This window comes from Narcine bancroftii, chromosome 6 (genome assembly GCF_036971445.1).
Source record: "Narcine bancroftii isolate sNarBan1 chromosome 6, sNarBan1.hap1, whole genome shotgun sequence".
Lineage (NCBI taxonomy): Eukaryota > Metazoa > Chordata > Chondrichthyes > Torpediniformes > Narcinidae > Narcine > Narcine bancroftii.
In genome coordinates this window covers 89357789-89377336 of record NC_091474.1, presented here as the reverse complement: position 1 = coordinate 89377336, position 19548 = coordinate 89357789, and the positions used below count along the sequence as shown (strand labels likewise).

Here is a 19548-nt window from a genome sequence, read left to right as displayed (position 1 = left end):
GCAATTTGGGGATCCAGTTCTATGTACAGTGCAGTTTCGATTCAATGCCACTGTTGGGGATAAGGTAAACACCAGCATCATAGTTACCTTCATCCCAAGTGCAGTGAACATTTACCCAATTTTGGAATCTCTCTTTCTTCTCAGATCTCTGCCTCAATTTGATTTGCACGACAGGTCTTAGGAATGTTTGCAAGAGTCTACTGCATTCTGCTGGGACTGTTACTGACTCTTGGTTACACTGGAATAACTGGGGCCCAGCTAACCAGAGGAGTGCTGAAGCCTCAAAATCCCAGACAGAAGATGCAGACACACTGACTCACCTGAGAGGACAGGACACTCCACGTGTCCACTTTCTCGGAGGGAGTGAGGTGCATACAAATTCACCCCCCCCCCCCACCACCCCATAGTGATTTCACACACACACTTACTGGGAATGAGATCCACATGTAACTCTTTTGTTCTTTTTTAAAGTCATACAAATCCTAAACACAATGTCTTCTAGTAAAAGAAATGACAGAGACAGAGACATAAAAAAATCACAGATTAATATTGGCAGTTTCCGCAAAACAGGACGTCATGCGCTGGAGAGCTGGCTCTGAATGGGCAACTAAAGCAGCATCGTCTGCAAAGAGTAGTTCACGGACAGGTTGCTCTTGTGTCTTGGTGTGAGCTTGCAGGCACCTCAGATTGAAGAGGCTGCCATCCGTACGGTACCGGATGTAAACAGTGTCTTCATTGTTGAAGTCTTTCATGGCTTGTTTCAGCATCATGCTGAAGAAGATAGTAAAGAGGGTTGGTGTGAGGACGCAGCCTTGCTTCACGCCGTTGTCAATGGAGAAGGGTTCGGAGACGTCATTGCTGTATCTGACCCGACCTTGTTGGTTTTCGTGCAGTTGGATAACCATGTTGAGGAACTTGGGGGGGCATCCGAGGCATTCTAGTATTTGCCAAAGCCCTTTCCTGCTCAGTGTCGAAGGCTTTGGTGAGGTCAACAAAGGTGATGTAGAGTCCTTTGTTTTGTTCTCTGCACTTTTCTTGGAGCTGTCTGAGGGCAAAGACCATATTTGGCCTGGAAGTCAGCCTGAAGAAAACTGAGGTCCTCCATCAGCCAGCTCCCCACCATGACTACCAGCCCCCCCCCACTTCTCTATCGGGCACACAGAACTCAAAATGGTCAACCAGTTTACCTACCTCGGCTGCACCATTTCATCAGATGCAAGGATCGACAACGAGATAGACAACATAGGAAGTAGGAACAGGAGTAGGCCAATGACTCGCCAAGGCAAATAGCGCCTTTGGAAGACTACACAAGAGTCTGGAAAAACAACCACCTGAAGAAACACACAAAGATCAGCGTGTACAGAGCCGTTGTCATACCCACGCTCCTGTTTGGCTCCGAATCATGGATCCTCTACTGGCATCACCTACGGCTCCTTGAACGCTTCCATCAGCGCTGTCTCCACTGCATCCTCAACATTCATTGGAGGGACTTCATCACCAACATCGAAGTACTCGAGCTGGCAGAGTCCGCAAGCATCAAATACACGCTGCTGAAGACCCAACTGCGCTGGGTGGGTCACGTCTCCAGAATGGAGGACCATCGCCTTCCCAAGATCATGTTATATGGCGAGCTCTCCACTGGCCACCAAGACAGAGGTGCACCAAAGAAGAGGTACAAGAACTGCTTAAAGAATTCTCTTGTTGCCTGCCACATTGACCACCGCCAATGGGCTGATATCGCCTCCAACTGTGCTTCTTGGCGCCTCACAGCTCGGCGGGCAGCAACCTCCTTTGAAGAAGACTGCAGAGCCCACCTCACTGACAAAAGACAAAGGAGGAAAAACCCAACACCCAACCCCAACCAACCAATTTTCGCTTGCAACCGCTGCAACTGTGCCTGCCTGTCCCGCACCGGACTTGTCAGTCACCAAAGAGCCTGCAGCAGATGTGGACATACCCCTCCATAAATCTTCGTCCGCGAAGCCAAGCCAAAGAAGAAGAAGATTAATATAAATGTAAATCAAAACCCTATTCATTTTTATTTAACAATATTTCTTTAAAAATAGTTCTGGATAGAAAATAAGTAAAACTATATTAGACAATCCCTTGATCAAAACCAGTGGTTTCAAACTGCCACCTAAAGTCACATTCCATCTTAAGGAGGTGGGGGGTGGGGGGAGGCAGTTTGAAAACTACTGATCTAAACAAAGGGTAAATTCTATCTAATTTAATGACAATCATATTTAACAAGTTAATCTAAAAAAAACCTAAAACTCAATTTCATCTACCCCTCTCTCATCAAGGTTACCTTGATAGAATAGTGACCTTCAGAAATTAGAGCAGTGGTTCTCAACCTTTTCCTTTCCACTCACATCCCACTTTAAGTAATCCCTGTGCCATCGGTGCTGTGATTAGTAAGGGATTGCTTAAGGTAGGATGTGAGTGGAAAGGAAAAGGTTGAGAATATCTGCTCTAGATCCAATTGTTACTGAAATACTTTGCTTGAGAAAAATTGTCATTGGCCCATTTCCTTTGGGGTTCTGAAACTGCACATAAGTCAATTAAGTACGATTTAAACTGTGGTTTTCAAACTTTTTCTTTCCACCCACATCCCACCTTAAGCGATCTCTTACCTCAGTGAAAAGCCAGAGCACTATGGCATAGGGATTACTTAAAGTGGGATGTGAATGGAAAGATAAACATTGAGAACCACTGTACTAGACAGAGAATCACTGGAACATCCAAACTTCTTAAATCTTCCAATGAATGGACCCATGTTTTTTTTTTCCAATTGAAACTTTCTATCTACAATGTTGTATTTAATTTTCTCCAAGCTCAAATAGAACATATCACGTAACTATGATGTGGGAGTGGGTGGAGTCATATTTCCATTTCAATAAAATTGCTCGTCTGGCTATCAACATGATAAAACTTTCTCCTGGGGTGCAGACAGAGGTATATCCGGTTCATGAGAAAAACCAAACAAAGCGATTGAAGGGCAAAGTTTTATTTTGATCTTAAAAATCATTGAGAATATGGGCTCAATTTAGAAATTTTTTTTGGTTATAATAATTTTTCTCCTGCTAGCCCCATTAGAGATAACCATCTTTTTCAGCTGTCTCTTAGATACAGGCTTTAAGGAATGGTATAAATTAAGTATTGCAAGTTAAAGATTTTTTTTGCTCGAGATAACTTTGCCACTTTTGAATAATAGTCAGCTAAATTTAATCTTTCTAATTTTCTTTTACGTTAGGCATATTTCTCTGTCCAAACTTGCTGATTTTCCTCAAATCCAAATATTCTTGATTTTGGTTTTAAACTTAGTTCGTTCACAGTAGATTAATATCATGCATTTATAACAATTTATTGAATTTAAGAACAGCCTCAATGGCTAGGATTAAGAATGATTGTGAATGAGATTTGAATATAACATTTTCAGATGAAGATTGGTGCTCCATCCTTAGCTAACAATTCCTCATTTTGTGCAAGGCACTGCTTATTTCAATTTAATGTGGTACACAGAACATGCATGTCCAAACTCAAATTATCTTGTTTTATGCAGATGCTGATCCCACTATGCGAGAAGTGTGAAATTTTTGAAGCTTCTCATGTTTTGGGCGTGCCCCAATTTAGGAAGATTTTGGGAAAACATTTTCCAAACTTCAATGATTTTTAAGTAAATTTTTCTGATAGAGATGCGAGAGAGAGAGAGAGAGAGAGTTCAATAGACATTGATTCCCTCTGGGGTATGGCCTTGACCCTTTCTTTGGCATCATTCCACCGACACCAATTCTCCCTGAAGGACAATCCCTAAATATACAGAGTGCCCTCTGGCAACAGGTTCCACAGACATAGATTCTCCTTCACATTGTTTCACAAACAATGATTCACCACGTTATGCGTTCACAGGCACCGATTCTCGTGATTCCACATTTGCTTATTTTAAAATCAACTTGCTACAGTTATTTAATCCATTAATTCCTCTTGGAAAACAAACTAATAAAGTATAATGCTAAAGTATCCAACACTGTAATGTTCCCATGCGCAGTGGAACACAGATATTGGCCATGAAATAAAACATATCCCTCTCAGAGGACTTGATAATACCCACAATGAATCAAAAGCCAGAATATCAGGTATTTACATATGGTGGCACTGTAGTAATGCTTTAAAATGGTCTGACCTGTCCATCCACGATCCACACACTCACCTCTCTGAATATTCAGCTACTTTGAAAATGTTATTGCTCTGACTTTATAATACAGTGCATGCGATGCTACATTGTTCCGATTGCAAAGAGGAACTTCCCCAAACTGCATTGGGTGGAGAATAAAGCATTTATTAGGAAGTAAGAGTTGGAGACGCTGACTATGTGAAGTAAAAATAAACTGATGTTAAATTTTTTTAAATTGATGACAGTTCTGCCAATTTCATCAGTCTAAGGAGGAGTTGGCATTGGGAAGGCAGCATTAAGATAAAATTCATCATTATTGGGCGAGTTAAGATACTCTTTATGGTAGAAATTTGCAATTGTAATTTACAGGATCAGCTGGAGGTTCCACTTCAGGTCGTATCAGTTCAATGCATTTCTTCACTTCCACCTTGTTTTTGATCTGGAATGCACATGATTTTGAGATTACATGGGAGGTCGTTACATTTCATCCTGCAGCCTGATTTAAAGGGAGGCGCGTGTCCTTGTGGAACTTTGGGATGACTTTGCAGCCAATGAAACCTTCCATTATTATGGTCACTGAGGTAACATAATGCATGCGGCAGCCAGTTTAGAGGAGGACAACATTGACTGGATTATCTGTCGTCTCTGCAGAGAGCAAGGACACCAAAGGGATAACAAATGGAATTGTCCCTAGGGGGACACTGTACCCTTTGGGCTGGCAAACTGGGAACCAATAGCAAATTCAAACACCAGGATTATACAGAATGAATTTAACACATGCAGTAAGGGTTATTGATCCTTCTCTTCCCACTGACACTGAACTGCCAAGTATTTCTGCTTGTGTCTCAGATTTCCAGCAGTTTATTACAAAATTCTATCAACCACCACTAAAATCTGCTTATTAACAAGAATGTGCTCAGTCCATGAATTGAAAACGTCCTTGGAATCATTTGCATTGTGGAGGAGGGAGGGGGGGAGGAGGGGGGGAGGAGGGGGGGAGGAGGGGGGGAGGAGGGGGGGAGGAGGGGGGGAGGAGGGGGGGAGGAGGGGGGAGGAGGGGGGGAGGAGGGGGGAGGAGGGGGGAGGAGGGGGGAGGAGGGGAGGAGGGGGGGAGGAGGGGAGGAGGGTGGGGAGGGTGGGGAGGAGGGGGAGGAGGGGGAGGAGGGGGAGGGGGGGGAGGGAGGGGAGGGGGGGGAGGGGGAGAAGGGGGGGGAGGGGGGGGAGGGGGAGGGGGAGGAGGGGGAGGGGGAGGAGGGGGAGGGGGAGGAGGGGGAGGGGGAGGAGGGGGAGGGGGAGGAGGGGGGAGGGGGGAGGGGGGGGAGGGGGAGGGGGGAGGAGGGGGAGGAGGGGGGAGGAGGGGGGAGGAGGGGGGTGGAGGGGGGTGGAGGGGGGTGGAGGGGGGTGGAGGGGGGTGGAGGGGGGTGGAGGGGGGTGGAGGGGGGACGAACTCCATTAGACCACTGCAGTTCTTCTGATGGAGGTACTCACAAAATCTTGCCAGGGGTAAAGTAGTTGGTAGTGAGAACGATCTAAAAGGAATACATTTCCAAGTCAGGAGGGTACCAGTGTTGGACAGTGTATCTCAGTATTTGGAAGATGTCTAAATGTTTGGAGGACCATGATTAATTGACTGTATTTGAAAAAGACTTTTTGAGAATGTAATGTAGATCTGTACAAGCAGACCCCAGTACTGTAGTTGAAATTAGAAAATTTTACAAGGTTGATCTGATGAACTGCACGTTGCCGGAAGGTGCAAGGAGCACATTTCTCAGATGGGGCCTTTGGGAGCAGGATGTTGGAAGCACAGACGATTTTGGCAGCAACCATCGGCAGCATGCTGCTGAAGGTGGACTACGGGAGAAGCAGAGGAATAGCTTCAACCAGGCAGAGAGAACACTGCCTTGCATATGCAATAGCCTGAAATGAGTCCTTTTGGGGATGAAGGGGAAGCTTTAAGGCAGCATTCAGGATCTTGGAGCACTCGTGTGCAAAAAGGTGAGAAGTAGCTCTGTGAGAGAGCATCCATAGGGAATTCAGGAGTATCGAGCAGGAGCCAGGAATCAAGGGGGTGGCAAAATAACGGGAGGAGAGTGATTAAAAAGGAAGGTGTGTTATGGCAAGTCATTGATGCAGACAACCTGCTTTTTTTATTAGAAGGATAATGTTTTGTTGTGCCTGAGATTAGAAATCAAAGGTGAAAGGCTTTATCATAAAGAGGCCTAGAATCCTACCCTGCTAAGAAAGGATCATTCAACTCCATGCAAGAACTACCCAGTCAGTTCCATCACCCTGTTCTTGTCATGGAAGGAGTGCAGTGAAGATTCACTGGGCTGATTCCAGGGATAATTTGGCAGCACTGTTAGTGCAACACCTTTACAGCACCAGCGATCGGGACTGGGGTTTGTGTCCTGCACTGTCCGTAAGGAGTTTGTACTAATGGCAGCAAATTCAAAATGTGGTCCAGACCATGGGAGTTGCCAGACCACAGAGCATCAGAATATAGGTTTAAAATGTAGTCCACTTTGGACAGTCGAGGAGAACGTTGTCCACTCAGAGGATGGTGAACTTTGGAATTCTCTACCCCAGATAACATGGAAAATCCAGTCATTGTGCTTATTGCAAACTGAAATTGATAGAGTCCAGAATTTTGAGGAAAGCTGTGGTAAGCTGGGAAATGGCAGGTCAAAAATGAGCCATGATCCAACAGGCAAGCAAACCAGGGGGTTAAGTTAGTGTGATTCTGTTTTCATGTTTAAAGATAATTAAAATCAACTTTTGTTTAAGTAACCATTTGTCTTGGTGAATATCTATTGCTGCTGGGTTTTGAGGTCCTCTGGGCTTGTAACAGTATGTTCTCTCTGTGTCCGTGTGGGTCTTCTACGGGGGCTTCGGTTTCCTCCCACTGTTCAAAATATACAGGGATTGGGTGGCACAGGCTCGTGGGTCAAAAGTGCCTGTTACTATACTGTATGTTTAAATTTAAAGTACAAGTTCCTCCATCACTTTATTTTGCTGCAAGTTCCAGTATCTGAAGCTTGTGTCTCTGGAGTACAACAAATGCTTACTGGGCAAACTTCAAGCAGTTTCTCAGAAAGTAAATGTGCTTTGGTGGCTTGTTCTGGACAATGTCATTGATGTCTGGTGGCATTTTGGCCATGATTTCAAAAGGACTGGAGTTTAAAAGTAGGGAGGGTTTGTCACAGGATCTTGGATAAGCCACACCTGGAAGACAGTGCACAATTTTGGCCCCCTTACTGATCAAAAGTTTATGGTAGCATTACAGGCACCCCAAAGGAGATTTGACAGACTAATGCCTGGGATGAAAGTGTTTTCCTGTCAAGAGAATTGAGATAGTGTGTGGGTCTGTTTTCCTTGGACTTAAGAATGAGGGGTGATCTTCAAATGTACATGATCCCAAGGGGGCTAGACAGGGTGGATGTTGAGATGTTTTAACCCAAGGGGTGTTTACAACCAGGGGGACATAGCCAAGGGCTAGTCATTTAAAAGAGAGATGCTGAGAAATGTCTAAAAAAAAAACACCGCTGTGTTCAGTAAATTATTCCAATTTCCCAGAACACAGTTTGTGTAAAAATAGATCAGAACAGGAATACGGACTCATTTCCGTTCTGACATTTTACCTCCCTGACCCTTAGTTATTTTCATGGATCACCTGTGATCTAAACTGAACTGCAGGCGATCCGTGAACATCAAATAGGACGTCCAGCTTCCGTAAATACCGCACTTCAGGTATACTGTCTAAGCTCAGTGTAATACAGATATTTGGAGTTTTGGTCATTCCTGTGTGAATGGCCCCTAACAGAAGATAGGGAGGCACTTCAAAACAGAAAAAGCTCAAGTTCTAAGTAAAAAAAAAAGGTCGTGAATTTCTGGATATTTGTGCATCTGAGGGTAGCGGCCAGATTATTGGAAACATTGTAGGTAGAGAGAAATGTGGGAACTGGATTTGAGGACAGCATAGATCTGCCATGATTAAAAGGCAGGACATGCCCAAGTGATCTGGTGGCCAACTCCACTCTGACTTTTGAGTGTTCGTGAAGTTACTAAAGACTGAGTAGGCTCAAAGGGTGAGGGAGCCCATGCCTGCTCCAATTCCCTCTTCTCCTCAGACCAGTGAATGAGACCATTGGATCCTCGACCACGACTGTTCCAGGTCATTGTGTTCCAATCAATACCACACCTGCATTCCTCCTCTTCTGCCTTGTTCTCAAAGTATTGGCCACTTCCACCACACCCTGCCTCAGGAGATCAGGGTTCTGAGGTCTAGTGCAGCATCCATTGGAAGCCTGCACTCCTCTCCCTTCCTCCACCCCCACCCCTTTTTATTGGGGCATCTGCCTGAATTTTGGCATTCCAACGTGATATAGGACTAGTAGGTTAATTGGTCACATGGATGTATTTAGGTCAGAATAGCTTGTTCCAAAGCTGTATCTCAAAATTAAATTAAAAAAAAATTAAAACTAAATTAAGGGGTCGGACTCAAAATGCTTCCTCTGGCTGCTTCATGACCTGCAGAGTTTCTCCAGCTCATTTGAATACTCCACTCTACATTTGCTCATGGATATATCTTTTCCAATTGATTAATTAGTTCCAAAATCAGATGTCCCTGCTTTTTGGTATTTTAAATAGGTGAGAGGGAGAACAGAGGCAAACTATGGACCGTGTGTATCCAAGCAGTTTAAGAGTTTCAACCAGTTTGAATTCTTGGCATTTCCAGAATGACATACTGTGTACAATTGAAACAGCAAACTACAATGAGCTAATGCCACACATCAATGACATTGTCCAGAACAAGCCAGCAAAGCACATTTACTTTCTGAGAAACTGCTTGAAGTTTGCCCAGTAAGCATTTGTTGTACTCCAGAGACACAAGCTTCAGATACTGGAACTTGCAGCAAAATAAAGTGATGGAGGAACTTGTACTTTAAATTTAAACATACAGTATAGTAACAAGCACTTCTGACCCATGAGCCTGTGCCACCCAATCCCTGTATATTTTGAACAGTGGGAGGAAACCGAAGCCCCAATAGAAGACCCACGCAGACACAGGGAGAACATCTGTTACGAGCCTAGAGGACCCCAAATCCCAGCAGCAATAGATATTCACCAAGACAAATGGTTACTTAAACAAAAGTTGATTTTAATTATCTTTAAACATGAAAACAGAATCACACTAACTTAACGCCCTTCTAATTCTAAGCGCACGTGTTGTAATGTGTGTATGCAAGTTCAGAAAAGTTATCTGATTCACAGTCCAATATCACTTCTCATTCCTCCAAGTTCACTGGTATCAGGCAATTCTTATACTGTGCACAGAATTTAACATTTATGAAGTTCACCAGACTTTGGTGCATGAAAGAAATGGTTACCGCTCCAGTATTTTAAACAAGATGTTTTAAAGTGTTTGTGACCTACTCTAACAAACCTTTCCCAATTTATCTTTCAACCACATATCTACATATTCTTGTCACAGTAAAAACTCCTTACAGACAGTGCAGGATTCAAATCCAGTCCCGATCACTGCCACTGAAAAGGCATTGTGCTAACCACTATACCAACAATGCCACCCCAAAGGGATTCGACCCAAAATAGATAATTCTCTCACTGCCCAAAGATGCCACTTCCAACCTCCTCCAGCAGATTGCTTGTTTTAAAAAACAAATTCATTACTCTCATCAACTTCCAACTCTGCAGCTGAAGCGATCTGAGAAGGGAACTGTCACCACTGTCCACAACAGTAGTTTTCAAACTGCCCCCCAAACTCACATTCCACCTTATGAATTCCCTATGCCATCGGTGCTCTGCGATTAGTACGAGATTGCTTAAGGTGGTATGTGGGGGTGGAAAGAGAAAGTTTGTAAACCACTGTTATAATTGTCCCTAATTGACTTGTTATGTGCATGGTTTCATAACTCCAAAGCAAATGGGCCAATGACCATTTTCTCAAGCAAAATATTTCTGTAACAATTGGGTCTGGAGCAGTGATTCTCAACCTTCCCTTCACACTCACATACCACCTTAAGCACCTATGGCATAGGGATTGCTTAAGGTGGGATGTGAGTTTCAGTGGGCAGTTTGAAACCAATGGTGTTCAAAGATATCGGAATAGAGACATCAATTTTCAGTGACAAACAATACCAATCCAAATTAATAGCATTTATTTTATGCCCTCTGTTTCAGAGGTTTTGGCCAACTGTAGACCTAGTTCCACTGATGATAGTACTCTCTATACACAATAGACATACCAGTTTGCAGTACACATGGCAGCTGGCATTTCTTACCAGGGGTGGTGGAGGAGGTTGAAATATTAGGGGCATTTAAGAGACCCAGGCACATTGATGGAAGAAAAATAAAGGGCTACAAGGTAGGAAGGGTTTTGTTTTTCTCTGCAAGAATATACAAGTTGGCACAACATCAAAGGATGAAGGGTCTGTACTGGGCTGTAGGGTTCAATGATCTATGTCTCTCATTCCTAGTTGGTCATCCCATGTGTTGCACTATTACTTCCCCACGTGGAAGTCTTGCAAAGGGTGCAGAAGAGACTTACCAGGATGCTGTCTGGATGAGAGGGTATAAACTGGAGGAAAGAATACTTAGACAAACATGGCTTTCTTCAGAGTGTCAAAGGCTGAGAGGTTACCTGATAGAAGATTATACAATTTTGAGAGGCCATGCTTTTATGTCCAGTCAGAATCACTTTTCTATGGTAAAGATGTCACAGCGGTAAACCACGGTAATGTATAATTAGCTGGTCAAGTATGCCTATTGGCCAGTTGTACCAGTCTCCTCTCCACAGGTTCCTGTTCCACAGCCCCTTGTAACTCCGTGCAGGACAGCTGAACAGTGAACAGAAAGGAAAACTGGTAGCAAAAAATGAGGAAATGGCTGAGGCATTGAACAAATATTTTGTGTCAGTTTTAGTTGATGCATTGCTGGTCATACACCAAAATTCCTTGGATTCTGGGCAGGTCCTGGCAGACTGGAAGACAGCAAATCTCACACCACTTTTTAAGAAGGGATGTAGGCAGAAGACTGGAAATTATCGGCCAATTAGCTTGATGTCTGTAGTTGGAAAAATGCTTGAAGCCGTCATTAAAGATGAAATAGTGAAACTTTTGGAACACAAGGGTTCAATCATGCAGATGCATCATGGTTTTAGAAAGGGAAGATCTTGTTTGACAAACTTGTTAGGATTCTTTGAGGATATAATGGGTGCGGTGGATAGAGGGGAACAGGTTGATGTTGTATATTTGGATTTCCAGAAAGCGTTTGATAAGGTGCCGCACAAGCGACTTATCAGTAAGCTACAGGAAAATGGAGTCCGGGGAAGTAAATTGGCATGGATCGAAAACTGGTTGTCTGACAGGAGGCAGAGAGTTGGGATAAGTGGGAGTTTTTCATGTTGGCAGAGAGTGGTAAGTGGGGTGCCACAGGGGTCAGTGCTAGGCCCACAACTGTTCATCATTTACATTGATGACTTGGAGGAGGGGACAAAATGTGGTGTAGCCAAGTTTGCAGATGACACCAAATTGAGTGGAAGAACAAATTGTAATGAGGATGTGGAGAGTCTGCAGAGGGATATAGTTAAGCTGGATGAGTGGGCAAAGGTCTGGCAGATGGAGTACAATGTTAGTAAGTGTGAGGTTATCCACTTTGAAAAGAAAAATAAAAGAGTTGAATATTATTTAAAGGGTGAAAAACTACAGCATGCTGTTGTGCAGAGGGACTTGGGAGTGCTTGTGCATGAATCGCAAAAAGTTAGGTTGCAGGTGCAGCACGTTATTAAGAAGGCAAATGGAATGTTGGCCTTCATCGCTAGAGGAATTGAATTCAGGAGTAGGGAGGTAATGTTGCAACTGTATAAAGTACTGGTGAGACCGCACCTGGAGTACTGTGTCCATTTCTGGTCTCCATATTTGAGGAAGGATATACTGGCTTTGGAGATGGTTCAGAGGAGGTTTACTAGGTTGATCCCTGGGATGAAGGGGTTGACTTATGATGAAAGATTAAATTGTCTAGGATTGTATTCGCTCGAGTTCAGAAGAATGAGAGGAGATCTTGTAGAAACATATAGGATTATGAAGGGTATGGCTAGGATAGATGTAGGAAGGTTTTTTGAGCTGGCCGGGGAAACTAAAACGAGAGGACACAGTCTCTAGATTCGGGGAGTAGATTTAGGACAGATGAGGAAAAATAGTTTTTCCCCCAGAGAGTAGTGAATGTTTGGAATTCTCTAACCAGGGAAGTGGTTGAGGCTGCTTCATTAAACATATTTAAAATTCGGTTAGATAAATTTTTACATGATAGAGGAATTAGGGGATATGGGGAGAAGGCAGGTAGGTGGAGTTCGGTCATAAATTAGATCAGCCATTATCTTATTTAATGGCGGAGCAGGCTCGATGGGCCATTTTTAGCCTACTCCTGTTCCTACTTCCTATGTTCCTATAACCCCATGTTCTCAAGTGAATTCTCTTCTTTGGCTTGGCTTCGCGGACGAAGATTTATGGAGGGGGTAAAAAGTCCACGTCAGCTGCAGGCTCGTTTGTGGCTGACAAGTCCGATGCGGGACAGGCAGACACGGTTGCAGCGGTTGCAGCGGAAAATTGGTTGGTTGGGGTTGGGTGTTGGGTTTTTCCTCCTTTGCCTTTTGTTAGTGAGGTGGGCTCTGCGGTCTTCTTCAAAGGAGGTTGCTGCCCGCCAAACTGTGAGGCGCCAAGATGCACGGTTTGAGGCGATATCAGCCCACTGGCGGTGGTCAATGTGGCAGGCACCAAGAGATTTCTTTAGGCAGTCCTTGTACCTCTTCTTTGGTGCACCTCTGTCACAGTGGCCAGTGGAGAGCTCGCCATATAACACGATCTTGGGAAGGCGATGGTCCTCCATTCTGGAGACGTGACCCATCCAGCGCAGCTGGATCTTCAGCAGCGTGGACTCGATGCTGTCGACCTCTGCCATCTCGAGTACTTCGACGTTAGGGATGAAAGCACTCCAATGGATGCTGAGGATGGAGCAGAGACAACGCTGGTGGAAGCGTTCTAGGAGCCGTAGGTGGTGCCGGTAGAGGACCCATGATTCGGAGCCGAACAGGAGTGTGGGTATGACAACGGCTCTGTATACGCTTATCTTTGTGAGGTTTTTCAGTTGGTTGTTTTTCCAGACTCTTTTGTGTAGTCTTCCAAAGGCGCTATTTGCCTTGGCGAGTCTGTTGTCTATCTCATTGTCGATCCTTGCATCTGATGAAATGGTGCATCCGAGATAGGTAAACTGGTTGACCATTTTGAGTTTTGTGTGCCCGATGGAGATGTGGGGGGGCTGGTAGTCATGGTGGGGAGCTGGCTGATGGAGGACCTCAGTTTTCTTCAGGCTGACTTCCAGGCCAAACATTTTGGCAGTTTCCGCAAAGCAGGACGTCAAGCGCTGAAGAGCTGGCTCTGAATGGGCAACTAAAGCGGCATCGTCTGCAAAGAGTAGTTCACGGACAAGTTTCTCTTGTGTCTTGGTGTGAGCTTGCAGGCGCCTCAGATTGAAGAGACTGCCATCCGTGCGGTACCGGATGTAAACAGTGTCTTCATTGTTGGGGTCTTTCATGGCTTGGTTCAGCATCATGCTGAAGAAGATTGAAAAGAGGGTTGGTGCGAGAACACAGCCTTGCTTCATGCCATTGTTAATGGAGAAGGGTTCAGAGAGCTCATTGCTGTATCTGACCCGACCTTGTTGGTTTTCGTGCAGTTGGATAATCATGTTGAGGAACTTTGGGGGACATCCGATGCGCTCTAGTATTTGCCAAAGCCCTTTCCTGCTCACGGTGTCGAAGGCTTTGGTGAGGTCAACAAAGGTGATGTAGAGTCCTTTGTTTTGTTCTCTGCACTTTTCTTGGAGCTGTCTGAGGGCAAAGACCATGTCAGTAGTTCCTCTGTTTGCGCGAAAGCCGCACTGTGATTCTGGGAGAATATTCTCGGCGACACTAGGTATTATTCTATTTAGTAGAATCCTAGCGAAGATTTTGCCTGCAATGGAGGGCAACGTGATTCCCCTGTAGTTTGAGCAGTCTGATTTCTCGCCTTTGTTTTTGTACAGGGTGATGATGGTGGCATCACGAAGATCCTGAGGCAGTTTTCCTTGGTCCCAACAAAGCTTGAAAAACTCATGCAGTTTGGCATGCAGAGTTTTGCCGCCAGCCTTCCAGACCTCTGGGGGGGATTCCATCCATACCTGCTGCTTTGCCACTTTTCAGTTGTTCGATTGCCTTATATGTCTCATCCAGGGTGAGAACCTCATCCAGCTCTAGCCTTAGGGGCTGTTGAGGGAGCTGGAGCAGGGCGGAATCTTGGACTGAGCGGTTGGCACTGAAAAGAGAGTGAATTAAAGCCTATTGGTTTCTCCACAATAGTCTCCTGAATGACTGCTGGTGCATTAGGAGAGGAAAGTTTAAAGGTGATGTGTGGAAAAATTTTTAAATAATAACAGAGAGAGTGGTTCAATGCCTGGAATGGGCTGGCAGGAGTAGTGGTGTAAAGAGACACTATGATTTAGTGCTTAAGAATCTTCCAGAGAGACAGATGAATATGCAGGGAATAGAGAATTTTAGTTTAACTTGGGCATCATGGCCCACAGACAAGTGGGCCAGTTCCTCTGCTGTCCTAATACATGTTTTATGTTCAATGTGTTGAGAGTCTTATACCAACTGTTCAAACATACATTTTAAATGAGATTTTGACAGTGAACCAGCTCTTTAAAATAGTGTTTTGTAGCAGCATTATCAGATATATTTTATCAAACACCACTTGGTTCTCAACTTTTTTTTTTAAACCCTAAGCCCCACTTTAATTTTTACAAAAACTACATACACCCCACCACTAGCAGAAAAAATCATTCAGAAAGAAGTTTTAATTAAATCATTTACTGCACATGTATTTCAATGAAATTAAGGTCAGGAATACACTGGAGCACATATTCAATATGTCAACCATCTCAAACACGCATTCAACAAATTGTCATCACTTGAGTGGGAATCTTGCCCTGACACTGGTTGCAGATTTTTTTGATTCGAGGGATTAATTTTATTAGTTTCAACCTTAAATCTCCATGTTTTGTAATTTCCAGTCAATTTCTCTTAGCTTGTAATAAATCACTAACGGCACTGAAGTCACATTCTACTAAATAAGACGATGGAAAATGTACCAATAGTTCCCTTGCTAAAGTCGTCGAGTTTGGGTATTTCTTTTCAATCTCGTTAGAACCACATCATGATTCCTTTCACTTTGAACAGAGTTTTCACAGATTCATCATGTTACAACTCCAATAACTCCTCTTAGTATTGCACTGGAACTTCAGTTAAATCCACCAACAATGGCCAAGTTAACCAAGAGGAAAAATCCATTGCCTTAAAAAAATAAATCACAAAATCTATAATTGAAGTCACTAACCAATATTTTCAAATGGCCAACAATGACATTTGTAGCAGCATTAGTTACCTCACACTTATTCAACTAATAGAATTGATTGAAATTTCTTGCAGAAATATTCCTTTGCATAATTCTAGAAGTGTCATGAATCCAAACATCCTTGTTTTTGCATCAATGAGCATCATATTTGCTACTTGGAGTTGCTCGTTCAATGTCCATCAAGACCTTCATTTCAGGGTTGTCCTCAGCTCGCTGAGGAAATCAAACAGGTCCATAAACCTTTTGAAGCAGTTTCCCTTTGATAACCACCTTACTTCAGTGTGAAGCAATAATCTCACACGTTCCACATTTTTATCAACACAGAACTGCTTAAAAAGACATTCACATTTGGCATTAGCTTTGCTGGCATCAATACACTTGATGTCAGATTGCAGCATCTCATGTAGAACAGGGGAAACTTTCTTCCAACTAAGTTTTCTCGGTGGACAACACAATGCGCAACCAACATGTTTGGATTTTCATCCTTCATTAATTTTAAACATCCGGGTTTTGTTTTTTTAAACCCATCATAGCAGGTGCACCATCTGGAGCACAAGATGCAATCTTTCCTTTTGATATTTCATTTTCACCCAAATAATTTTTGAGCTTGCTGTAGTAGTGGTTGTTTCTGATTCACAGAACATCTCTTCTTGAAACTCTTCCTGATTAATATATCTCACGTATGCCAATAACGGAGTCTCACTCTCCCATACAGTAAATTCATCCAGTTGTATTAAGAACTTTCAACTTCTCAATAAGCTGTTTTTCAACATCTTGACCCATGTCATCTTTCTGTTGCAGACAGTACTATTATTCAGACATCTTTGTCACCCTTTTGCAGAAATGTTTTGAGAAACAATGATATTGCAGGTTTAATCCTCCCCAATCATATGATCCTTCCCACGTTTTGCCATCAGGAGAGAAATTTCATAGTTGGCTTCAAGGGTACGATTCAGGGCTATAGTTAGCGCAGTGGATAATGAAGTGATTTTTGATCAATTTTCAAATTTCTCTTAGTGATTTAAAATATTCCAATTTCGAATGGACATGGTTCGATATTTTACCCATAAATGAGTTTCAAGACTGCGGTAAAACCACTATTGTATATATTTTCCATATGTAAATGTCATGACCTTTCCTGGTTGATCCTGCTCTCATTGGCTGGCTCATGACTCCTCCCCCTTTCTTCCCCTTAAAGGCTATCATCCACAAGCCTCCCCCCAGCACAGGCCAGTGAAAGCAACCAACACAGGGATGCTGTCCACCTCTTGTAAATAAAAGCCTTCAGTCTTGGCAACTTCAGGTCTTTGTGTAATTGGTCGTGCTTCAAAGACAGCCTGCTTTCATTGACTCATTTGTCAAAGTCTCTTAGCATAATAGACAAAAATATGCACATTTATTGTGTACAGCAGGTGTAAACCCAAACTTCAAGAACCCCACTGAATATTGACGAATCTTTTGCTTGCTTGGTCTGCTCATTTTGAATCTACTGTAGCGCGAGCTCCCAGAAACAGATTAATCAATATTTTGTGTCTCAGAATTGAAAAATGTAATAAAAGTAATGATTGAATCAAAGGAAGAATACAGATCCTAAAAAAATAAAAAAAAACACTAGCTCAGTTTCTGAAATTTTTTCCGTGCATTAAAACTGCACTAGCCTTGTGCTTTACTTTCAGGGGTCCCTAATTTTTTCCCCTGATTTTGGAGTTCCCCTCATGCTGGCACTTGGGGCAGACACCCCCCTCCCCACCCCCACCCCCACAATATCAATACACTAGTGCACAAAGATACACTCCTGAACTGAAAAAGTAAAGGGGTATGGAGGAAGATATATTATTGATATATGGAATGGATAACAAGACCAGTCCAAAAAAAAATCAATGTTAACCCAAGATAATAACAATCAATGGAGAAACATCAGAAGAGCAAAAACACATGATGAAAATAAAAAGCACAATGTGATTTTACTTGGAAGTTATCACAATTGTGATGTACTGACAGTGTTACCAAGTCACATCTTTCAACCAACATAATGATTTTTTTTCAAACCAACTTTTTAAATTATTTCCCAAAATATTCCTATGCCCCATTAAAATATTAAGCCTGCCAAAATATTCCCTCGCCCCACCTTGAGAATCTATGACTTAGTTCCTGCCTTGTTTATGCTGATCATGTGTTTGGTTGGAGGGCCAGGGAGGTGAGTGGCAAGAAGTATCCTAAAGAAGGAAAGGGAAGGGGAAGGACATTGAGGGAAGTTTTGGAAGGGAAAGTAGAACTAGATGCAGGTGATAACTTCCTCACTTCTATGACATGTTGCAAACTTGTTTTCCTACAGATAACAAATGACATACAAGCTTGGGAATAGACAACATGTTTGAGGTTAGGTTTTGAATCCTGATTCTTCGAACTAAGCTCTTTATTATTGAAATAAAGATCTCAGCAGCAAACCCTTGATCTCTCCACCGCGCTTCAAAGACTTGTACAAGTACTCAGCAAGTTCCAAAGAGTGATAATACAACCAAATCAGACTTTTTCATCAAAACAATGTTTTTAGAAAATCTTCATGCAATTGCTTCAGCAATGTTTGTAGCATCAACCATCTTTGCTCCCATCATATGCAAATTAAATTATTTCACTTGGCTTTAATTGCAATTAGTCTTGTGTTAACATTTCCAATGTGATTAAATATATATTTTTAGTTGACAGGCTTGGGTGAAAATAAAGCTTTAAAAATGAGAAAGTTTAAGGCAAATTTTAGGAAAATCAAAAGTTGTTGGGAGAAGGTCAGGCAGTGGGGATGAGTGGAGAAAATGGACAAGTTTGTGATTAGGGCAGACTCAATGGGCTGAATAGCCTATTTACACCTGGAACATTACTGTACAGCACCTTTGGCCCTCAATGTTGTGCCAACCCATGTATCCTTATAGAAAGTACTAAACCTTCCCTCTATTCCATCCATCTGTCCAAGAGCCTCTTAAATGCCCCTGTTTTAGCCTCCACTACCATCCCTGGCAAGACATTCCAGGCACCCACAATTACCTGATGTCTTCCCTAAACTTCCCTCCATTCACTTTGTACACATGTCCTCTGGCATTTACTATTCTTGCCCTTGCTGTCCACTCTATCTATGTAGACCTCCAATAAATCTCCTTTCGTCCTTTACTTACGCTCCATAGAGAAAAATCCCAGCTCTGCTAACTTTACCTTTCTGCTCCTCTGTTTTATGGTTTTAAATCCATTTAAATATTCTGTTTAAAATAAATAGTGATTTTGTTTTTGCTTCCATCGAGAACCTAAACACATCCAAAGATTAGGTCTCCACAATTAGCTGTGGCAACAAAATCCACACATTTATCCCTGGCACAGATACCTTGACAAAGGGCTTGAGCTCGAAATGTCAGTTATGCATTTTTAATTTTTTTAAAAACCTTTACTATATCAAAGGACCCTGTTTGACCTGCTGAGTTTCTCCAGTTTTGTGTGCTTTTACTTCAACCATGGTGTCTACATATTTTTTGTGTTTTACTACTGATTTATTCCCCTCGGGTTGAATAAATTTCTCTATATTGTGGATGCAGTTCAAACTTGAATCTGTGCCCTTTTGTCCTAGATTCTCCCACAATAGGAAGCAACATTTCTACATCTATGGTCTTAAATAGAAGATCAAGTGTGATCACATCAGGGTGGAATGACTGGTGGCATTGCTCAATTTTTGCAAGCTTCAAATTTCTATCATCAGCCAGATTTTCCACTTTTCACTCCTTTTAACATTTTGAAGACACCACTCACTCTCCAAAAAACTGCTAAATACACAACCGTGCTGGAGAAACTCAACAGGTTCACCACAGGTGGTGGAGATATGTAGCCATTGTTTCAATATGAGCAAAAGCAGGAAATGCCAGGGGGAGGGGG

The 19548-nt window shown here is 42.9% G+C and overlaps 1 protein-coding gene across 1 annotated transcript in view; it reads right to left on the bottom strand.

Moving 5' to 3' along the window:
* The window catches only part of LOC138736327 (rho GTPase-activating protein 22-like), a 345123-nt gene extending 340834 nt beyond the window's left edge, over nt 1–4289 (bottom strand). Inside the window, exon 1 of the mRNA XM_069885644.1 lies at nt 4211–4289. The gene's annotated coding sequence lies outside the window, so the exon portion shown is untranslated. The remainder of the gene's footprint in view (nt 1–4210) is intronic.
* Nucleotides 4290–19548: the final 15259 nt, after the last annotated feature.